The sequence below is a fragment of the Microcaecilia unicolor genome, chromosome 1 (genome assembly GCF_901765095.1).
Source record: "Microcaecilia unicolor chromosome 1, aMicUni1.1, whole genome shotgun sequence".
NCBI lineage: Eukaryota > Metazoa > Chordata > Amphibia > Gymnophiona > Siphonopidae > Microcaecilia > Microcaecilia unicolor.
In genome coordinates, this window is record NC_044031.1 from 417,717,474 (window position 1) to 417,741,619 (window position 24,146).

The 24,146-nt window shown below is 41.2% G+C and overlaps 1 protein-coding gene and 1 long non-coding RNA gene across 2 annotated transcripts in view; one reads left to right on the plus strand and one right to left on the minus strand.

Moving 5' to 3' along the window:
- The window catches only part of TSHZ1 (teashirt zinc finger homeobox 1), a 198,592-nt gene that overhangs the window by 106,148 nt on the left and 68,298 nt on the right, over positions 1 to 24,146 (plus strand). The window lies entirely within an intron of this gene.
- LOC115475777 lies at positions 197 to 12,853 on the minus strand. Its single transcript, XR_003943100.1, has 3 exons — positions 12,749 to 12,853; positions 6,034 to 6,038; positions 197 to 206 (listed from the first exon to the last, which is right to left on the minus strand). It is a non-coding gene; the product is annotated as an uncharacterized LOC115475777 (long non-coding RNA).

The following is a 24,146-nucleotide window of genomic DNA, read 5'->3' on the forward strand; positions in this document are numbered from 1 at the left end:
TAGGCATATTCTCTAAAATGTGCCTAAATTTTCTAGAATAGATTTAAATTTTCATGCAATATATGGAATACACTGAGCGGCTCGTCACACAATTAAATTTGGTCACGTCCGTTTAGGCCACGTTTTACTTGGTGTAAATCGTGACGCCTAAAGTAGGTGCAGATCGGATGTATTCTATAATAATGGGCGTAGATTTTAGAAATGCCCTTGCCCCGCCCATGGCCACATCCCCTTTAACTATGCGACTTAGAATTTAAGCTCACCATGTTATAGAATACACTTAGTGAGTTGTATGCGTAAATCTCAATGCCAACTAGTGCTGATAATTGCTTGTTACCATCCAATTAACAGCACTGATTAGCTAGTTAGCCAATTAAGTTATGCACATTTTTATAGAATACACTTTGGTTTTCGTGTGGATTTTTGGGCACCATATACAGAATCCGGGGGATAGCGTACATTTTTCCTGGTGCCTAAATTTGAGTGCCATTTACTGAATCTGGCCCATATTGGGTAATGGATTTGAAAATTACCCTCTCCATGAGAAAATCCGGAACCAAAACAAGTGCAAATATTTGAAAAACTCTATGTGGCTTGAAGCAAGATATTTCTACAGTTTTTCTGCTGGGTAGGTCCTTAAGTGACACTTCCAGTGTAACAGACAATGATATAAATGTGTTTGTAATATCTAAAAAGATATGCATAATGGAAAATATTATCTATCTATGTAACACACGTCACCAGTATCTATCAAATTTATGCCATCACAATTAACTCATTTTCAAACACTATTTTTTTTTCTCCCAGTAGACTTCACTGAAAACAGTAAGTTACAACATCAACTCACCCTGCCTCGCACCAACATTCCATAAATAGATCTCTACAATTATATTGTCAGCATAGCAGTTTGGTGAAAAAAAAATTGGTCCTGTCAAGATAAAAGCAACTTACCAGCTTAATGCGCAGAGCATACAGAGGTGCAGCCAGGGAGCGCTCACAACTGCAAGTTGCTAGGTCTTTTTTGTCTTGACAGGGATCAACTCATTTTTTTTCAGTTTAGTTTCCACACCCCCTCCCCCACTCCTCCACTGTGATAAAGAATAAACCACACCCAAATGGTTAGCTGAACAGATGCTGTCTTATCTTAGGCTTTTTATATAAATAAACCACTTGATCTTTGGTTTGGTGCTGATAAAGTCATCATAGCTGCTCTCCTCTGTAACTTACAATGCAGTTAGATATACAATCACGTGTCCCCTTTTACTGTGCCTGTACACTTCCCCCATGATGCCAGAGATGATGAATTTTCTTGCAAGGAGTCGTATCAAGGTACCTTTTATTATTCCTTTGGTGGTAGAAATCTATCACAACAGATGCTGTGTTATAGTGTGCAACTGTTGGCTCGCACTGTCTTTCTACTAGTTGCCTTATGTGGTAACACCTGCATCGGCTTACTAACAAGCAGCATCATTAAACAAATGCTATCTAATTGCATCCCGAGTCCACTAAAAAAAAGAAAAGAAAGTAGAATGCTTAAATATGTGAGAATGTTGTTATTCCAATTCTGATGCCTTCATTTTTTGAAGTGACATTCAGGGGCCCTCTTACTAAAGGGCTGGCGCACGGCAACAGGCTTGCCATACACCAATCCGGAACTACCGCAGGGCTACGACAGGACCCTGGCGAGAGTTCCCACCCCTGGCGCGCACTATTTCCAGCGCTACAAAAATATTTTCTATTTTTGTGGCTCCACTGCTTACCTGGTGATAACCACTGCCCGGTTACCGCCGGGTTAGCACGGGAGCCCTTACCGCCACCTCAGTGGGTAGCGGTAAATGCTCCTCCCCCCCCCCAAATGGTCACGTCGCAAGTGGTTCACTTACCGCATGGCCATTTTTTCCCCCCAAAAAGGGCCAGCTGTTTACCCGCTGTGGCAAAAGAGGGCCTCAGTGCGCTTCAAAAACATGCACTGGCAGTAGCGTAGGCCCCTTTTATCACAGCTTAGTAGAAGGACCCCTCAGTTACTTAAAAGAAATGCATACACCATGTTATAGAAGCTTAAGAGCGATCCACTCATTGTGATGCACAGTGGTACAGTTAGAAAAGTATCATTAATAACCTCAATATTTGTTAAAATCTATGGAAATCAAAATAGGCAATTCTATAACTGTGCATGTGGGTTATGTGCGCCATGAACATGTAAGGGCCGCAAGAATTGGCAGTTATGCGTGTACATGCACTGTGCGTTATTCTATAAAGCAGTGCATAAGTACATTAGCACATAATTGCACAAGGGTTTACAGATGGATAGGACACGGTCTTATTTCCCACTCATGTGCATAATTTACAGAATACTGAAATGTAGTGCTTGTCTGTGCTCAGTTATGCCTACCATTGACTTGGTGTAAGTGACTGCGCCTAACTTTAAGGCTGATGCTCAAATCATAATGCCGGCGCTAGAGGTGATCATTAGTTCTGGTGTTAGTGAGTTCAGAATGTTCAGCGGGCTCTAGCGTGGGAGACAATATGCTTGCCAAAAATTAGAGCAGATAGCACGCAAATGTTTTCAAATGGATGTTAATGAGGTCATTTCCTCTTCCCTCCCAATGCTCAGAGAACAGCACACAAAACAAAGCCTTACCGCTGAAAACCTAATGCCAGCTCGGAGCAGGCGTTAGGGTGTTGGAAGAGAAAATTTCTGATGATTCTTTCTTTAAATTCTGCCGGTTTTGATTTCTTTTGGAAGTGGAAGAAAACACATGCAAGCTTGTAAGCACTGGTACTAAGGAATAAGGGGTATGTTTACTAAGGTGCGTTAGCGTTTCTAATGCACTGGTACTAAGGAATAAGGGGTATGTTTACTAAGATGCTTTAGTGTTTCTAATGCGCCTGTAAAATTAAGGCACATTAAACGCTTACACGCCTATACATTTCTATGGGTGTGTTAGCGTTTAACACGCATAAACCATTTACGCACGTTAAAACTGCTAACGCGCCCATAGCGCCCCTTAGTAAACATAGGCGTAAATGTGCGTGAGTCTGAGCAAACCTGAAAAGTGAAAGCACACATTGGCACCTGTTGCCTGTGCTTAAATATAAGCCTTCCAAGTTTACAAAAAATTGAGATGCTTATATTTAAAGGCGCAGAAAACAGGTGCTAATGTGTGCTTTATTTTCGGTTTTGCTTGGCTGAATCGCAAAACTCTTCTGTGCATGCGCAAAGCACATTACTCCTTGCTTTTGCTTTTACAGCACACATATAATTTGAATACCATTTCCTTTGCACGTTGAGAAACTAGTTTTCTGTGCTGTTACAGTGGCATGGGTTCTGTGCCGTGGGCTTTACCACGGGAGTTCTGAGCATCAGCCTCTTTATGTGCACAGATGCAGGCTTACCCCTGTATTCTATAATGACATATGTAAGTGCAGGTGCCATTATGGAATTGTCACTCAGATCGCATCATCGGAGTGGCTAACGCATGGCACCCAGTTATAGAATTACCCCCACAGTATGTCACATGGAAACACAACGTGGAACTAGAAATATTTTCAAATATTACTTAAAACACAGACACTAGTTAATAAAAGTGATGAAACCTCTGTGCTGCTTATTGCATAAGGAGTTTTTTAATTTTTTAAATAATGCCAAGTATTTTTGGTTTCCAATTTGTCTCGGCATGTTTTGCGATTAAATCTGGAAGGCATGTCTGGAAAGCAGATTGAGAATCCAGTAGCTTTTGGGCTCTGGTTATGATAGCAGAGCTGCATGTGTCTTGCAGTGTTTTCTCAGCACTTCTAGCAATATTGGACTAGGAACCTGTTTGAAATAATGGTAACAGTTAGAAGTGTTTGGCAAGCTGACAGAAGTAAGACATGAATTTTAGGTCAACAGATGTTTGAAAATCATAGTGAGTGCAGAAATGGTTTTAGAAATCTTGGAAATCCTAAAAATCATGGTTACCATGGCAATCATGACCTATAATATAGTCCTGCTGCATATGTGGATATAACATTTTCTATATTTGTATTTCAGATAGCATAAAACACAAGTGGAGGGTAATTTTATAAAGACATAAATGTCTGCAGCTTCATTTTCGGCAGGATTTGTGCTGGTACTGTATGTTGTAAACACACAAAAGGCACTTAATGGTCTTTATAAAATAGGTCCCTTCTTGCCCGCTCAATTGAGTTGACCTGTTTAAAAAAAAAAAAAAGTACCTTCTAAACGTGTTCATGAGATGCAGTGGTGTTAACTCATGCTAATTCACGATTGTGATTTTGTAAAGGTGTTATTCTGATTTCTTTCTGGAAAGTGTCATTTGAGCTGTTTTTGTCTTTTTGCCGAATCTTAAAATTTCATTTATGTATAAAAAGGTTTCACTGGGAAGGCTTTGTGGCTTAGTGGAAGTGCTGATTTGATTGTTCTGTATGTTAACTGCATACGTACAGAGGACCCAGCCATTAAGGGCACATGCCACATAACTGGAATTTTGGTGGGATAGATGTACAGGGTGATCAGGTTGGACGGAAGTCAGGACGGCATACTGTAAAAAAAAAACAAGAGAAGGGACAGGAAGGGAGCAAGCAGGATGACAAAAATAGGTGGTAAAAAAGCAGGTGACACTAAGCATAATGAAGTCTAAGCAGAGGATTCAAATCCTTATTGACTATTTTACCTGTGCATCTTCTATAAACTACAGATTTGCAGAGTGGAAGTTGCCTACTTAATTTGAGCCTATAGCAATCAGCGTACAAAATATTTGAATGGGGGCGAAGTCTAAGCTAAAGGGGATGAGCAGGGCATGTTACAAATTAGAAATCTGTTCAAAGATTAGGGGGAGTCCAGTTGGTATGCAGCTCTTCTGTTCAGAGCTGGGGTGGAATAATGAATGATGGAATATCCTTGAGGCTCCAGTATTGGCTCACTTTTCATAGCATTATATCTGCTTAAACGCATATGGAATTTTGTGATTCATAATGATATGGTAGCGCCCATTCATATAATGAGTAAGGGTAATGCATTTCTGTAATACAGTCAAAGTGTTTGTATATTATATACAGGCACTTTCTCTGGTTATTTGTGGGGAAATGGTGGTTCCTTTCATATCAAGGTCCTTGCAATCCACGGAGCAGATTTTGCTGCAGGTAGTAGCTGTTAAGGTTCATTTGTGTGCTTGTTTTTGTAGGTCCATGTGGAGTGTCATCAGGAATACAACTATGCACGGATTTGTAGCAAGATAAAGGCTTGGTTCATAAGGCAGTTATTTTTTTTTTCATTTGATGGTGGATTGGCTCTGTTTCTGTGGGTTGGGGTGATTAGCATTAAGGTGGGGTGGTTAACGTTGCCAGAGGATGTGGTTACAGCGGTTAGCATATCTGGGTTTAAAAAATGTTTGGACAAGTTCCTGGAGGAAAAGTTCATAGTTTTCTATTGAGATAGACTTGGGGAAGCCACTGCTTGCCCTGCATTTGGTAGCATAGAATGTTGCTACTATTTGGGTTTCTGCCGGGTAGTTGTGACCTGGATTGGCCACTGTTGGGAAACAGGATACTGGGCTAGATGGACCATTGGTCTGACCCAGTATGGCTATTCTTATGTTCTTATGATTTAAAGATGATAGGTTCCGGTATATGTGGGTTAGTGGATTGGGTTGGGTGGTGGCAGGACCAGCCTAAGTTTCAGACCCTACTGACATACAAATAGGACCCTGTACTGAATCTCTGCACATGGCTCCACATCCCTCTACATCCCCCCTAGGTTGCCCCAGGTGATAGATATATTTCATTGTTGTGATATTGTATTGTATTACATTATACCTCACCTCAGTGCGTAATAAAATGGAATACAAATAAAGTGAAAATAAAATAGTACAGTGTTGTGTGATAGCACCAATCCTGAAGGTATCTACTTTAGTAATTAACCTTATCCCTGCAGATAAAATGATCTGTGTAAACAGATTTGTTAATCGGAAAGCAGGATGCTTTGGCCAACTAACTTCTATAATTATGTCCTGGTCATTCACTAGTTCTGACCTTTACTAAGCCCCCCCCCCCCCCCCCCCCGAAAAAAAACAAGAAATCTACCTGTATAGCAGAATGAAGGACACTGAAAGGCATTCCAGTAACAGCAAGCTCTTTTGGACTCATCTACACCCCCTTGGAAACTGTTTGATCCCCCACTGCTACTTTCATGATGTATTAGCCCTTTAAAAAAATCTCCTTTAAAAAATTATATACAACATTAGCTTTATTAATTAAAACATTAAGTTTAATAGCGTATTGGGTTTGCCTTTTTTTAATACTCTTTTGTATTCTCTCTGTAAGCAATTAAACAGGTAATGCAATTATTCTTGACACCAGGTAGCTTTTAATTATAGGTTTTACAGCACAAGTTTGACCCTGGACATAACATCAAGTCTAATTTTCATTTGCTTATTGCTACTTGATGTTCCTTCTATATTTTACATCATTATAACGGGAAATAACATGCTTTGTGTTCTCTTTTGGAAATTCCTTTCTCCCGTCCCTGATGACATGTGCAATAACACAATAGAAAAGTAAAAAAAGAAATAAGACACTTTAAACCAAATTTACAATGAACTGCTATTCCAATTATCTGTAATCTCTTCTCTTCTCTTTTTTTTTTACTTTATTTTTATATGCGTTTACAATTTCCGTCAAGGATAACTTGAACTCAGACATCAAAGTAAATGAGAGCAGAGAAGAGGAAATGGGAAATAAAATGTAAATTTAGGGACCCTTTTACTAAAGTCCATTAAGTTTTGGGATTAACGTGCTATAATGCAGGATTTTAACATGCTGCAAGCCCAAATGTAATGCTTATCAAGAAGGGGCATTCCCAGTATTTTTTTATAACGATCGTGGGTTAATATTCAGATTAACTCGCATCAGCTTCAGATTAATGCAGAAGCACTTATTGCCTTCTACTTAGGAGGAGCTGTGCTGTAGCATTAACCAGTTAGTGTGCCATAAGTGTAATGCGCTAGATGGCTAACGCTTCCACACCTAGTCTCCACCATGCCACGCTCCCTAACAGAGAAATTCAGAAAAATTAAGATTTAACACATGATGACAGGCAAACTGCTGCAAAACTCTTTAACACAGTCACACAGTGGTTTTTACCCTGCATTAAAGGGCTATATTCTGTATATGGCAACTGAAAAATCTGCACAGAAAAAAATTATGCCTAGACGTATTCTCTAAAGTTCGCATACATTTTATAGGCTAGACAAATTTCCGTGCGGTTTATAGAATACGCTGAGCGGTTTGCTACAGAACTAAAATTTGGACGCGTCCATTTAGACCACATTTTATTTGGTGTAAATCCCAATGCTTAAGGGGCCTTTTACTAAGGCACCCCTAAAAGTGGCCTTCACTGGTGTAGGCTTGTCTTTTGGACACACATTTCCTCAGTGTGCCTGGAAAAAAAGGTGTTTTTTTTGTGCCGGAAAATGGACATGCAGCAAAATTAAAACCAGCATGTATCCATTTTTGGTCTGAGACCTTACCGCCACCCGTTGACTTAGCGGTAAGGTCTCATGCGCTAACCGGGTGGTAAGCGTTTAATGTGCGTCAACTGCCCCACTGGGTAAGCGCCATGCAATAGAAAATATTTTCTACCGTGTGTTTTGGGCGTGCTCCAAAAATGGAATTAATACCTGGGGCACGCGATAGCTTCGCAGTAGTGCTGATTTGACACATGTTGGATGCTTACTGCCTACGCGCCTTAGTAAAAGGGCCCCTAAATTAGGTGCAGATCGGTTGTATTCTATAATACTGCGCATAGGTTTTAGAAATGCCCATGCTCTGCCCATGGCCACACCCCCTTTTCAGCTATTCGACTTATAATTTCGTTGCACCACGTTATAGAATAAACTTAGTGAGTTTTGTATGTAAATCTCAATACCAATTAGTGCTGATAATTGCTTGTTAACATCCAGGGGGTATTTTTCAAAGGTGTGCAAGCGTTGTTAGCATTCGCTAAATGCTAGATATTCCCATAGGAATATATGGGCATCTTTAGCATTTAGTGCATGCTTATTTTTAGCTCACGCTAAAAGCGCTAGTGTGTCTTTGTAAAAAGGGCCCCTGATTAATCTCACTGATTAGATAATTAACCAATTAAGTTATGCGCATTGTTATAGAATACACTTCAGTTTCTGCGTGGATTTTCAGGTGCCATGTATAGAATCTGGGGGTAAGTGCTTAACGTTCTGTAGTAAAAGGGGCCCTTTAATGTAGAACAGATATGCAGACATTGGGCTGGATTCTATAAATCACGCTAAAAAATGGGCACTAGCAAAGATCAGTGCTAAGTGCAATTCTATAAAGGGTAAACATCTCCTTTATAGAATTGCGCTTAGCGCCGATTCCTGCACCCAAACCTTAAGCGCCAGACTTAAGCCTGCTGAAACCTGGTGTAAATGCTGGCGCCCAAGCTGGGTACGCTGGTCCAGAATTCTATAACTACACATGCACATTTTTGGAATGCCCCTGATATGCCCGTGGCCACACCCTCTTGAGATATGCACTATGAGACTTACGTGCCCTGTCTTATGGAATAGCGTGCAGCCAGATGCATGCACAGATTCTAATGAGTGCCAATGAACATCAATAATTGGTTATTAGCACCTAATTATTGATTTTGAGCTCGCAAATCTGGATGCCATGTATAGAATCCAGGGGTTTAGGGACAGTTCTGTAAAAGTGAAATAACTAGAGAGCACAAGGTAGGCATCTATTCTCTAAAACAGGGTTTCTCAACTCGTCCTTGGGACACACCTAGGCAATCAGGTTTTCAGGATACCCACAATAAATCTGCATGAGATAAATTTGTGTACACTGTCTCCATTCATGCATATTTATTGTGGGTATCCTGAAAACCTGACTGGCTAGGTGTGTCCCAAGGATAGGGTTGAGAAATCCTACACTAAAGGAATCTGGGCGCCTAAGTTCCATTATAAAATGTTATTATAACTGTGTATTAACATTTAGGTGCTCACATTTATACCATCCATAGAACTGGTGTGCCTACAGAGATACATGTAACTTACAGTATGTATAGGAGTGAGCACTTCCTATGTCCCGCTTATGCTCTGTCCCTGACAATATGCACTGTCCTCCAGATTCTGTATATGCCGGCCAAAATTGGGTGATGATATTTGGGCGCCAGTCCAAGATGTGTGCCCAACTAAATTGCCTAATGAGGCAATTACCCCCAAATTCTATATATTGTGCCTTAATTTCCACATGGAAATCAGAGCATATTCTATAACAATGTGCATAACTTAATTGTTTAACTAGCTAATCAGCGCTGTCAACTGGATGTTAACATGCGTTTGTGCCTTTTCGTGTACACCTCCACCAACACATGCAATTAGCAGCACTAATTGGTATTAGGATTTATGCACACAACTTGCTAAGCTCATTCTGTAACATGGTGTGCCTAAATTCTAAGTCGCATAGTTAAAAAGGGGTGTGGCCATGGATGAGGCATGGGTGTTTCAAAATCTATGCACGTTGTTATATAATGCACCCTCTTTGTTCCTAATTTAGGCATCAGGATTCATGCCAAGTAAAACATGGCCTAAATGGATGCGACCAAATGTGGTCACTTGGAAAGGCGCTCGGCGTATTCTATATACCGCGCAGAAATGTAAGCCTATTCTCTAAAATGTAGGCGTACTTTAGAGAATACGCCTTGATATATTTTTTTTATCATGCAGATTTTTCAGGTACCATATGTCCCCCTTAGTGCCAATATTTGAGTGCTATTTGGCACCAGTGTGAATTTGTGTGCGCATCTTGCTACATGCTATTCTATAATAATTTGCGCCCAAATCCCATGGCAAGCAACCATGGGAGGTGCATGGGTGGGTCACGAGCACTCCTAAAATTTGCATGCAATATTATATAATACTGGGGATGTGCGCTCAAATTGAGCGCCGGGAATTACACCTGGTTTCAAGTCTTGGTGCCCAAGTTTGAGTCCTGAAATTGGTACTCAGTGCTATTTTAGAGTGGGTGCTCATCTTTGAGTGCCCATTATAGAATAGCATTGAGTGCCAATTTTTGATCAACATTTACTGAATCTAACCCTATATAACTTAAGCAGGTATTTGCAGAATAGGACCTAAACATCATACTAGCATTTATGCAATTAAGTGTGCAGATTAGCATGTAACATAGTAAATGAGAGATAAAGACCTGTATGGTCCATCCAGTTTGCCCAACAAGATAAACTCATTTTAAATGGTATGTGATACTTTATATGTATACCTGAGTTTGATTTTCCTTGCCATTTTAAGGGCACAAACTGCAGAAGTCTGCCCAACACTGTTCTTGTACTAAAACTTCTGAAGCTAAAGTCGAAGCCCCTAAAAATTTACACACCAGCCCATCCATATCTATTCAGTCACGATCAGGGCACAGACCGTAGAAGTCTGCCCAACACTGGTTTTGCTTCCCAATTACCGGTGTTACCACCCAGTCTCTGCAAAGATTCCGTGAATCCATTCCTTCTAAACAGGATTCCTTTGTGTTTATCCCACGCATGTTTGAATTCCATTACCGTTTTCATCACCACCTCCCGCGGGAGGGCATTCCATGTATCCACCACCCTCTCCGTGAAAAAATACTTCCTGACATTACTCCTGAGTCTGCCCCCCCCCCCCTTGAACCTCAATTCATGTCCTCTAGTTCTACCACCTTCCCACCTCCGGAAAAGGTTTGTTTGCAGATTAATACCTTTCAAATATTTGAACATCTGTATCATGTCACCCGTGTTTCCCCTTTCCTCCAAGGTATACATGTTCTGGTCGGCAAGTTTCTCCTCAAACAGTTTGCAACACAAATCCCATACCATTCTTTTCTTTGCACTGCTTCCAGTCTTTTTACATCTTTTGCAAGATACGACCTACAAAACTGAACACAATACTCCAAGTATGTATGTAAATACTAGTATAGTAAACATCATGTAACATTTACATAAATGTGAGCATCTTCACATATTTTCTACCAACTCTCAAGTGAGCAGAATGCTGCTGGAGATGCAGGTGACTATTTACTAACTCATATTTATCAGCTAATGCAGAAGTGGTCATAAACTAACAGGCAGAATCTCCAAAGTTGCCATTAAATATCACGTGCGTTTATAGCCACGGTTGAACTTATCTATTTTGAAACGGCAGCTGATGCTCAAAGGAAATCACATGCAAATGAAATGTGCAGAAATTCTGCAAGCGGCTTGGTAGGGAAAGTGCCTAGCACATGCACAAAACAGTCTCAGTAAGCATAAATGTTCTGCGCATGCCCAGGAAAAAAGGTGTGCATCCAGTGATGTCACTCTGGGCTGAGCGCCTTTTATAGAATAACAATTAGATTGGATTCCTGTAGCCAACTGTGGGCACGAGGTCTTACGTCAGCTGAAACTTGGTATAAATCCTGGTACACAAGTTGGACATATAGCCCCGATATTCTATGATGCTCTGTATATTTTATAAAGGAAAGTAGGCACCTAGAAATCCGGCCTATATGTCGAATACACACCTATATTTAGACATGATCACTTACACCATCCATAGAGATGATGTAAATATTTTCATGTGGTGGATGCGTGGAATGGCCTCCTGGTGGAGGTCACGGAGACGAAGACTGTGTCAGAATTTAAGAAAGCATGGGACAGGCACGTGGGATCCCTTAGGAAAAGGAGGAGTTAGTGGTTACTGAGGATGGGCAGGCTGGATGGGCCATTTGGCTCTTATGTGCTGTCTTGTCTCTATGTTTCTAGATTGTTAAAGACTATCTCTACTTCAGGAAGCAGGTGAAAGTTTGGCTCTTCAACCAGGTCTTTAACGGAATAAGTAAATGACACTGGCTGCTCATGCTATAGCAGGACATGTTTATCCACACCTACCCTAGCTAAGATAATGTTTAAGCAACTTTGTTTAAACGAGTCCCCTATTTTCTTACTCCCGTTACTCTGTCTTATCTATCTATATGTTCCATCTTTGCTTTTACCCCCTGCTGTCTATTAAAATGTTTTATTGTGTATTGTGTTGACATTGTAATGTAGCATACTATGCTATCCTTTATATTGTTGTTTGAATATTTTTACTGTAATTGTCTATTGTTTATGTTTGACTTATTCTTGTTGTACACCACCTTGAGTGAATTCCTTCAAAAAGGCGGTAAATAAATCCAAATAAATAAATATGTAAACCATAACTTGCAAATGTAATTATGAGCCTGAGTTCTACTGCAAGTAAACATCCATTTGCTAAGTTTGCATCATCAAAGAGTGGCACATTCTTATAGAATAGTGCATATAGCCTAGCATTTACGAGAGTTTTTGCCAACTAGCTCTAGGCGGCTCCTTAAAGAACTTTTAAGTTTATGTATTAATTATATGTATCTACATTGCAGACACAGCCGTTTACACACAGACAGTTAGTGAAATGCCCCCACCTAGATTTCTAAAGAGTGAACATAAACGATAAGATTTTATGTAATCTACTTGCATAGTTGCACACTGCTCAAATTTCAGCACATGCCCTCTGGTTAAGTGTGCGTCATTGCAATCAGTTCTATACACATTTATAAAATTGCGACTAAGGGCAAAGAACTCACATATCTGCATAAATGGCTAAAATGCTATCATTTATACACATGCTTAGCACCTAAAACTAGACACCTCCTTATAAAGTTACTTCTTTTAAAGTTATTGCACTCGTTCCCCCGGACTCTATATAGCGTGACCAAAATTGCGCTTACAAATCCAGCCGTATTCTGGATTTGCATGTACAGTTTATTTACTTAACAAGCCAATCAGCACCGATAATTGGCACTTTTATTATTATTGATACTAATTGGCATTAATTAGAATTTATGTGCAGAACTTGCTAGGCGTATTCTGTAAAGTGGTGCTGTAAATTCTACTGCGTACTGCCAAAAGGGGGCATAGAATGAGTGAACTGTAGGCGTTCCAAAAATCTACATGCACAGCTATAGAATACATCTGCTCTACGCCTAACTTAGGCACTGGTATTAACACCAAGTTTTGCTTGGTGTAACTAGACGCGCCTAGAGTTAGGTGCAGGCATGGCCGCTAGGCTTATTCCATAAACCGGCTAGGCATATTCTATAAAATGTGCCTAAACTAGGTGCGGTTTACAGAATACGCCTAAGTGTGAATATTTTTGGCACTGATTTTTCAGGTGCTGTATGTACAATCTAGTCCTTTATATATTCCACAGAGGAAGAAAATTGTAGAAGCAGAAATGTAGATAAAATTTTTAAAGAATTTCTTGGTTCATCAAGTTAAGATAACATCCGACATGGCTGTGCTTCGCCAAGATTGTTAGTCAATTTGACTCCAAAATGTTACCTTTAGAAATGATCTGTCTACTGTCAGATGATGGTCTTTAGTCTCATTTTCAATGGGTTATACCTCAACAAGTAGAACATTTTTTCTGTAGGATCAACAATTCATATTGTTTATTGGGCCTATGTCATCGTTCCATCATAAAAGCTTTAAAAGATCTAGCTGTTAATCCTTTTACTTCCATTATAAACAAGTCATTTTCTGAAGATAAATTGCTAGATCCACTGAAGAAGGCCATGGTAAAAACCATTAATTAAAAATCATACTTTGGACACCAATGTAGTTGATAATTTGAGGTCAATTTCTTCATTACCATTTCTTTCTAATGTAATTGAAAAGATGGTCGATGACCAATTACTGGAATTTCTTGATTCAGGGCACAGCACAATACAGAAACCCTGTTCATTTCCATCTTAGACATTGTTAGAGCAGTATTTAATAAAGGGAAGAGTCTTCTTAGATATTTCATCTGCTTTTGACACTATAGATCATAAAATTCTGTTCAATCATCTATAGTCTATTGGTTTGAGTGGTTTAGTACTTGATTCGTTTTTATCATTTTTCCAGATACAAAATTGTGTGTAGTTAAAGTTTCTAAAAGATCTGGAGAGATTGACATTCTTATTGGTATCCCACAAGGACTTTCCTTATCAGCTATGCTATTCAATATTTTTGTTACCTTTATGCAAGTTACCTAATTGCCTGAATTTACAATTCAGACTTTAAGCTGATGACATTTAATTGCTTTTCAGTATTGATAAGTCAGTAAAACAATCTTTAGATTTTTTTTTGCATCTTTGCAAAGAACTAGTAAGTGGATAAAAAGCAAACCACTTGTGAAGCTAAATATTTCAAAAACTCAGATTTTGTCATTATTGAGATCTCTTTCCAATGACATTCCTTCTACTTTTGTAACTGATGTTGCTATCCCAATCATTGGTAAAATCCATAATCTGGGGGGAATTCTAGATTCTGCTCTTACCATGAAATTTCAAGTTCAAAAAATTATTGGTCTTCTTTAGACTGAGACTAATTAGATGATTGAGGGACTTTTTTTAACATCTCGAATTTCAGACTAGTAATCTAAAGCATGATCACTCCCTACTTGGATTCTTGTAATAGTTTATTGATGGGATTACCAAAATGCATCCTGAAAGCAGTACAGGTGGCACAGAATGCTACTGCATGGGTTCTAAATAATTGTCCATATTTTGCTCATATTTCTCTAGTCTTGAAGAAACTACACTGGCTTCCAGTAGAACATACAATTAAATTTAAGGTATTACTCTTGATTTTTAAAGTACTAAGTATCAATGTTTCTGTCATTATTTCTGCAAGTCTGCACATTTATCAGCCATCTAGGGCCTTAAAGATCAGCTGAGATGGTCTTATTAGAGGTTCCATCATTCCACATTGTAAGACTGGATGAGTATCGATCTTCTGTCTTCAATATTGTAGGTCCAAAGCTCTGGAATTCCCTACCTTTAAGGTTAAGAGCAATACATAATGTGGAGATCTTTAAGAGCTAAAAATGATTTTGTTTCCACAGGCCTATATAATATGTAATTAGCAAATGGTTTGCTAATCTGCTTTAATGATGGCTTTTTCTGATAACACAGTGTGAAAAAGCTTTCTTCGTATCGGTGCAGCCTCCAGTTTCGCACAGATCAAGTGTAGGAACATATTTCCTTTCTACCCGATAAAGAACAAAAATCTATGGTTTACTATGTTGGCAGAGTTTGTCATCTACAATAGAGTGATATTTTTTGAATGTCTTATTGTTGTTTTGTTCTAATGTATTTCAACATTTGATAATGTGTGTTTTATTTGTAACCTGCTGTGAGAGGGTTTATAGAATTCTGCCCCTCACCCTTAAGAATAAGGGTTTATAGAACTCTGCCCCTCACTCTTAAGAATAGTCCCTTATACAGCCTGAGCCACTTTAAGAGTGCTAGTCCCGCCTGGGAGGAAGTGAGCCGGGAGGGGTGGAGCCTAGACCAGGAAATATATAAGACAGGGCCTGACAGCTTAAAGAGGCCCAGAGAGAAGAAGGAATCGAAGCCCCAGTGTACGCCACCACCACTTATGGTTAAGAATTGTGACCTGGCTGAGGTAAGCCTCTTTTGCTTTTTGTTTGAGACTGACTAGCCTTGCTCTGAGGTCTGGCTGGAGCCAGACCCTAGTACTTGGAGAAGAACCGAAAAAGACTCACAGGCTGTTTTTGAGGCCGGGCTGCCCTACTAGCCACAGACTGTGTTCAGGCCTTGCCAGCCTGAGGCCTGCTTAAGACTACTTATTGAACTACAGAGTCATTCTGTCTTTTGTTCCTGGTCCTGTGACATAACAGGCCTCAGGATTCGATTAAATAAACACTTGTTTTCATTTATATCCCTTTGTTCGGCTGTGTTGTTTCACAGACCCACCCTCAACCCTTGCTCGGGGTGTCACACCTGCCAAGGATTTTAGATCGAGCAGACTAGAAATTGTTTAATTAAATTAATAAATAAATAATTTCTGTGGTTTATCTCCTGCGGCAGTGAGTTCATGAACAAGTTCTCCAGGGTCCATAGCTGAAGTGTTCACCCAAAGTTTTAGTCCTTTCTCTAGCATCATCTTTAGTTGTAGCACTTAAGCCAGAGGTAGGCACCTTTTATTCCTGGATGACCTGCCTCCAGTGTGTCTTTATCTCTTCCCTTCCTACCATACTTTCATTTTAATGAACATCATGCCAAGATTTGGTACAGATCTTATAAAAAGTGGTCTCCACATGGCGGTTCTTAGCATGGTTTGGATTCTTTAGAAGAGGTATTGTTGATTTTTTTTTTTAAATCAGTCTTCAGATAAAGCACATTTTTTATAATTTAGAAGCTGATCCTAAATAGATCTTCAAACTTGTATTTTCCTAGGCATGTAAAACATTTCCGGGTCAGCTGATTAGAATATTATACGATGTATCCAGGGAGGCTCATATACACTGCTAAGTTTTATCCTTAAAGGGCCCTTTTACTAATGCTTAGCATGCACTAAATGCTGCACATTGTATTTTATAACTATGGGCCACATGGCACTTAGCACATACTAATGTCTGTTAGCGTGTGCTAAGCTTTAGTAAAAGGGCCCCTAAGTGAGTACCCTAGGAGCTACACTTCTCCTGTGAATCATCAAGGAGCTCTTTTACTAATCCACGTAAGCGTCTACGCACGCCCAACTCATGCCAAAACGGAGTTACTGCCCGACTACCGCGTGGCTCTTGCGGTAATATCATTTTTGGCGCATGTCTGATACGCGTATCTGAAAAATAATTTTTTTATTTTCGGACATGTGTAACGGATGCGCGCCAAGTGGCATTTGATGCACGTAGGTCATTACCGCCCGGATTCTTTACCGCTAGGTCAATGGCTGGTGGTAAGGTCTGAGACCCAAAATGGACGCACAACAATTTTGATTTTGCCGCACATCTATTTTCAGCAAAAAAAAAGGCCTTTTTTACGGGCGCGCTAAAAAATGGATCGGCGTGCACCCAAAACCTGCACCTACACTACCGCAAGCCATTTTTCAGCACGCCTTAGTAAAAGGACACCTAAGTTAGGTATATATTGTTTGGTGTTGAACAGCTTTGTTATTTTTAGAGATTCTTAGGCAGATTATTAGGAATAAGAAGAGTAACTCACTGTAATGGCCCTGCTGTCCACTGTGGTCCAAAGTCTTTGTGTACCTTTTACCTACAGACTTCATACCAGATTTCAAAATGCATATTTTCTCTTTGAAAATTATGCTTATGGGTTTTTGTAGCTACTGTTTGTGCAGGTAGAATTTTTTCCTGAAAATAATGTATGTGGAACTGAAAATAAAATTGGTGTATTTTTAAAAGTGTTTTGATCCCACCCAAACTTAAGTCCTGAAGAATTCCTCTATGAGATATGTCTAAGAGTATGCATATTTTTGGAATCCCATCCACACATTAGCTGGAGTGAAGGAGAGCAGTTTTCGGAAAAGCAATTTACCCACATAAATGGTTTGAAAATTGCCATCCTCGTGAACAGTTACATCACTTGTTCTGTTTTAGAGGTTGTATATAACTTGCTAAATAAAATGATTAAAAAAAATCCTGCACCAATATTGTCTCAGCAGTACAATAAAAGTCAGAACGAAAAAGAGGAATCTTAATGATCTTTTTCTTTCTTTTAATAGCTGACAACTGAATTGTCTGCAAATGGTTTGCTAACTCTCCTGCTTTAATGATGGCTTTTTTCTGCTGTCTAACACGATGTGAAAAGCTTTCTGCGTATCAGTGCTGCCTCCAGTACTGATAACTCAGAATTCCTCATGCAGATCTCATAGATCAGGTGTAGGAACATCCTTTCTACCCATGCCCCCTCCCACCCGACAAAGAAATAATCTACGTTTATGCAGGGCCACCGAGAGACACCGCCAAGCCGTGGGCCATCCTCTCCCCCCCCCCCCCCCCACTCACATTGCCTTTCTCTCCTGCCCCCTTACCTTTCTGTCTTTGCCTCCAAGGAGGGGGGGGGGGGGGCTGAGCCCAGCACCGGCAAGCCTCTTCCTGTCTGCCTGTTCCCATGGTCTGTCCTCTTCTGCTTCTGTTTGTGCCGGGAGTCGGGACCTGGATGATTACATTAACGTGATATTGAGCTGATGCAATCATCCAGGTCCTAGGTGAAACGCAGGAGCAGGAGAGGACAGACCCAGAAGCAGGCAGGCAGGAAGAAGCTTAACCGTGGCCCTGCAGTTGGGCTTAAATTTTGATGAGATTTTTTTTAAACTAGGAGGATGTGCAGTAGGAGCCTATTCTATGACAGAACCTAGGCCCACAGATTCTCTTACAGAAACTAGCATAACTCAGTATTGATGCACCTAACATGTATATGTCCCCAGTTCCACCAGCCATTTATCTAGAACAGTGGTTCACAACCAGTGTGTCAGGAGACACTGGCGTGTCCCCAAGAGGTGGGAGGTGTGTCACAAAACATTTGGTGTAGACAACAAGCCTGTGTTGCCTTTAGAACCATCAGTGCTAACAAGCTGGGGAGACCAGCAATCTTGAGAGAAAGTTCTTGAAATCCCTGTAACTGGCCCCTATTTCTGCTTCCGCACTACTCCCAGTAATAACTGCTGCCTCCAGCCCTAACTGAAATTGTTGCAGGTCTTTTGTCCATTGATTCGGTTTGCTATATAGTTTGAGTAGCATACTTGCAAGTTTTTTTGTTGCTTCACAGAATCTGGCAATGGAGAAATTTTGTGTTGATTTTACTGAGGTGACACTAGAACTTGAATATATATTTGATTGTTGTATGGCAAGTGAGAAATCTGGGACTGATGTGTTGTATACAGCTTTTTGATATGGGATAGGCAAATTCATACTAAACTTACATTTAAACAATGAAATATGTAGATGTTATTTGTTCAGCTGTGAATTTTAGTGTTCAGTGTGTCACATACATGAATATTGTCTGTGAGGTGTGTCACAACAGAAGAAAGGTTGAAAACACTGACCTAGAATAACTGTGTGTGTCTGCATCATAGATGCATTCCTGTGACTTACAGTATTCTATACATAATCCCCCGGATTCTATACATTATGTGCAAAATTCTGTGCTGTCCTCAGATAGGCAACTAAATTGGCTAACAAGCCAATTGACATCAATAATTGGGTGCTAACAGTTGTTGGCGTTAATGGGCAACAATTTGAATTTGCAGGTGCATCTTGCTAAGTGCTGTTCTATAAAGATCCGCACGCAAATCTTATAATGTGCAGCTCAAAAGGGGGCGTGGCATGGGAAGGGCATTGGTAGTTCAGGAGCATTCACTAAAGATGCAAGCCACGCCTAAATCACGTGCCAGGATTTACATTAGGTTTCAGTTGGTGTAAATCCTTGCCAAACTCAGTGGCCTTTTTACAAAGGTGCGCTGAAAAATGGTTTGCGTTAGTGTTGGCGCGGGTTTTGGGCGCGCGCCGATCCATTTTTTAGCGAGTCCTGTGAAAAAGGCCTCTTTTTTTTGCCGAAAATGGACATGCTGCAGGCTTTGAGGTAAAAAGGAAAGATGTCAAATCAAAATAAATTGTCCAGGGCATCTCTGCTCAATCGGTATAGACACACAGGGGTCTTTTTAATAAGCTGCAGTAAGCTCTAGTTTGTGCTTACCGCAGCTTAAAATGGCTTACCATGACTGGTGCGCTAAAAAATATTTTAAAAATTTTTGTTGGAGGGGCAGTGTGTGCTGGGGGGGTGGGGGGTGGGGACGGAGAATAGGTGTTCCTGTGCTAATCGGTAAGCATGTTCGCATTACCGCACGCTAACTGGTTAGTACAGGATTACCGTATGAGCCCTTACTGCCTACAAAACAGGTATCGATAAGTGCTCCCACAGTAATTCTTTTTAATAGCCATGCGCTAATGGCGACATTAGCACATGGCCATTAATAGAAAAAAATAAGGAATCGTCCATTTTTTGGCTACAGACTGTCTTTTTGTGTATGGTGTACAGCGCTGCGTATGCCTTGTAGCGGTATAGAAATGATAAGTAGTAATAGTAGTAGTACAGTAAAAATGGCCTCATCACCTGGCAAAAACCTGCATAAGGGCACACTAAGTCCACTTCTTACCGCAGCTTAGTATAAGGATCCCATCCTGTTTTTTTTGTTTTGTTTGGTGTGCACTGACTCTCTGTGTGTTTAGAGATATGTATGTATATTCCGCAGCTTGACTGAAAACAGATCCTTCAAAATTTGGAAAGCTTTCATACACGAAGGTGCAGGCGTAAAAGGCAATTTAATTCTCCCTTGAGATGGAACAAGTATTTTTTCTTTAAGGTATGAAAACCAACATGACATGGCCAAGTATCTCTGGGTATGCAACCATTGATGCAGTTCAGGAATGTTGCAGAATTAAGGCTGGGCGTACTTTAGTATATAAAAATGAACCGCCTGCCTTTTTATGTCATGAGACTTGTTACAAAACTGTGACCAATGAGTGCTAAAATAAATCTCCCGTTTTCAGTATTTTCATGTAGTAGTTGATTTATGCTGCATCTTTCTTGAAAGCTATTGCTTATTGACTTTATAGTGCTTTATTTTTTAAATAAATCTGCTAAATTGCCTTCCCTTGTCATGATTAAAATGCACCATTTCAATTTAACTAGGGTTAGTGCAGGATGACCTGTCACTGACAAGATTTCTTCTCAAGGTCATGTGGTATCCTGTTGAGAAACGTGGTGACAAAAGTCAGCTTTACTGGTCTGCTGATTCCTGCCAAGCTGGGTTCTGGAGATGCTGTTCTCTAATTTTTGGTGTACAGTCAGATCCTTATTGGTCAATATTCAGCCCATGGGAGGCAGGCCGTGTAAATCCTGCAATCAGCACTGAGCCTGGATATTCAATTCTGGACCATTTCTGATGACTGGCATTTGATATCTGTTTTTTTGGATGGTTTAAACTTAGCCAGTGATGTGCTGAATATTTGTGGCCAGGAACCATTCCTGTCCGGTTAAATATCACTGAATATTGGACAGTTAGTGCTTATCTTTTATGTATGTAACTTTGGTGATTTTGGCTTTGCCATCTCCAAGCCTATTAATGTGTGCTTAGCATGAACTGTCAAAACTTACGAGCTGTATATCTAGTACAGCGCTGCGTACACTTTGTAGCGCTCTAGAAATGTTAAATAGTAGTAGTAGTATTATTCTCTGTTGGGTAAAGTACGTGGGAGAAATTAATTAGGTATCCGGAGGGCAGCAGGAGCAGAGGCGTAGCTGGGTGGGTCGCAAGAGGAGTAGCCGAGCGATGGCGCCTATTTTTGACTCTGTCGTGTTTAAAATACGCACCGGCGCCATCGGCAGTTTGCTGTCCGCTCCCCCCCCCCCCCCCCCCCCGTGCCTTTAGCCTGGCTGTGCTTCTGAGCAGGAGAGACCTGTTCTATAATGGAAAGTAAGTGCCTAGTTTCCTTTAAAGAATATAAGTGTAACCAGATATATATGTGCTTAACATTTAGGCACAAGCTTTTGCACCAGTAGAGTTGTTGTAAGTGTGAGTGTTTAAGTGCGGCACATAACTGCCTAACACACTATTCTGTAAGTTATGCGCATAAGTGGTAGCCATACCTATGCCCTGCCCAAATTGCACCCTAAGTAAGCCCCCCCCCTTGAGAATACATTGGGGCTGAGATTCAGACCATGGGAGGCAGTCCGGCTAACTCCCGCAGTCAGTGGTGAGCCCAGATATTCCATGCCAGGCTGTTTCCTGTGGCCATCATTGAATATCTGGTTTCATTTTGGCCAGTTTAAATTTAACCAGCCAAGCCAATATTCAGCACTGGGTGGTTAAGTTTAAAGTAGAACATAGGCCTGTTGATTAGGGACCTGTTCTATAAAAGTTATGCTCCTAAATTTGCGCTCATAAATGTAGGAGTGTAATTTATGCTGCTACTAGCCGTTGAGCTCGTTAAAACGGGCTGGTATTGGGGTTTTCGGAGGTCGACGCTGCCCCCCCCGCGAGGTCACCGCTGCCGCTCCCCCCACCCACCCCCTGAGTCGCCGCCGCCAGCCCTCCACCCGGCCCAGGCCCTCTCTCCGCTACTGAACTTACATCCATTCGCCAGAACGCAGCAGGGCAGATCAGCTGAGCTGCCGTCGACCTTCCTTCTCTGCCTGTGTCCTGCCCTCGTGTGACGTAACGTCAGCGAGGGCGGGGCACAGGCAGGGAAGGAATGTGGACGGCAGCTCAGCTGATCTGCCCTGCTGCGTTCCGGCGAATGGATGTAAGTTCAGTAGAGGAGAGAGGGCCTGGGCCGGGTGGAGGGCTGGGGGCGGCGACTCCAGGTGAGGGGAGTGGTAGCGACGACCTCGGGCGGGGGGGGGGGGGGGGGGTGTGGTAGCGACCTCGGCGGCTTTGCGCAGTTTCCCTCTCTGTCCCGCCCCCGTCATCACTTATTGACGCGGGGGCGGGACAGAGAGGGAAGTCTCTACTGCGCATTTGCGAGTGAGTCGGTCACTCGCCGTTTATATGTTTGATATGTGTATAGGAACATAGATTACACTCGTAATATAGGAGCATAACCTTTATAGAATGAGGCCTTAAGCGCTGACTGCGAATATTCAGCTGCCTCCTTCTGAACATCACAGATAGTCAGGTAAGTGCTATTTAACCGTCCAGGAGCCGTTCCTGGCTGGTTAAATAGCTTTTCATATCAGGGGGATTCTATGTAAGTTAAGCAGGTATTTGCAGAATAGTGCTTAGATGGCACGCTGGTATAAACGTGTAAGTATGCACATACATGCATGTATGCTAGTATTTTAAACATTTATGCATGTAATGTGTGTGTATATGTTAGTGCCTAGTTTTAGAATTGCCCTGTTTCTGCTTTACATGAAGAAAAGGGCTGAAATATTTGTGTACGCGTACAAACCACACATACTTATACACAAACACACACACCCACCCTCAATAACATGAGCGCCTAAGCGTATGTGCCATTTACACACCCAGATTATAGAAGACTAGCACTTGTGCGCATGGATGTTACATATTCACATGTAACTTCTATGTAAGTGCTAAGTGGAGGAGTAGCCTAGTGGTTAGTGCAGTGGACTTTGATCCTAGGGAACTGAGTTCAATTCCCACTTCAGCTCCTTGTGACTCTGGGCAAGTCACTTAATCCTCCATTGACCCTGATACAAAATAAGTACCTGAATATATGTAAACCACTTTGAATGTAGTTGCAAAGGCAGTATATCAAGTCCAATTTCCCTTTCCCCTCTAATCTTAAAGGCCGATATGTAGACCACAGGACTTAGACTGACTCCTGCAGTCAGCATTAAACCTGGATATTCAATGCTGGGCCATGTCCACTGACTGGAATTGAGGATCCAGTTTATTTTTGGGCAGTTTGAACATAACTGGCTAAGGGGCCCGTTTACTAAGGTGCGTAGGCGCCTACGTGCGTCCAACACGTGCCAAATTGGAACTACCACCCGGCTACCATGTGCCCCAGGTGGTAATTCCATTTTTGATGCATGTCCAAAACACATGGTAGAAAATGGCGCTTACCCAGTAGTACACACACTGACGATTACCGCCTGGTTAACGCATGAGACCTTACCGCTACCTAAATGTGTGGCGATAAGGTCTCAGACAGAAAATGGATGCGTACTGGTTTTAATTTTGACGCATGCCCATTTTCAGGGAGAAAAAAAGGGCCTTTTTTGTAGGTGTGCTGAAAAATGGACGTGCGTGCGTCCAAAACACGCACTTACACCAGTGCAGGCCATTTTTTGGTGCGCCTTAGTAAAAGAGCCCCCTAAGTCAATATTCAATAGATACTCACAAACACGTGCACTCCTGTGGATGTTTTAGAAAAGACAGATCGGCAGATCTAAAATACCACCGCAACTGAGCGCTTATCGACCTAGACTTCTCAATTCTGATTGAGTGGAGGAGTAGCGTAGTGGTTATTGCAGCGGCCTGAGAACCCGAGGAGCTGGGTTCAGTTCTCATTGCAGCTCCTTGTGACTCTGGGCAAGTTACTTAACTCTGCATTGCCCCAGGTACATAAGTATCTGTATATAATATGTAATCTGCTTTGATTGTAACCACAGAAAGTTGGTATATCAAGTCCCATTCCCTTTCTTTTTCCCTTGCAATTCTGATCTCTATCTTCTTTGCAAAAATGGGGATCTATGTGCATACATTGCCCCTCTGTCCAGTTACACCCAAAGAAAGCCTGTGCGTA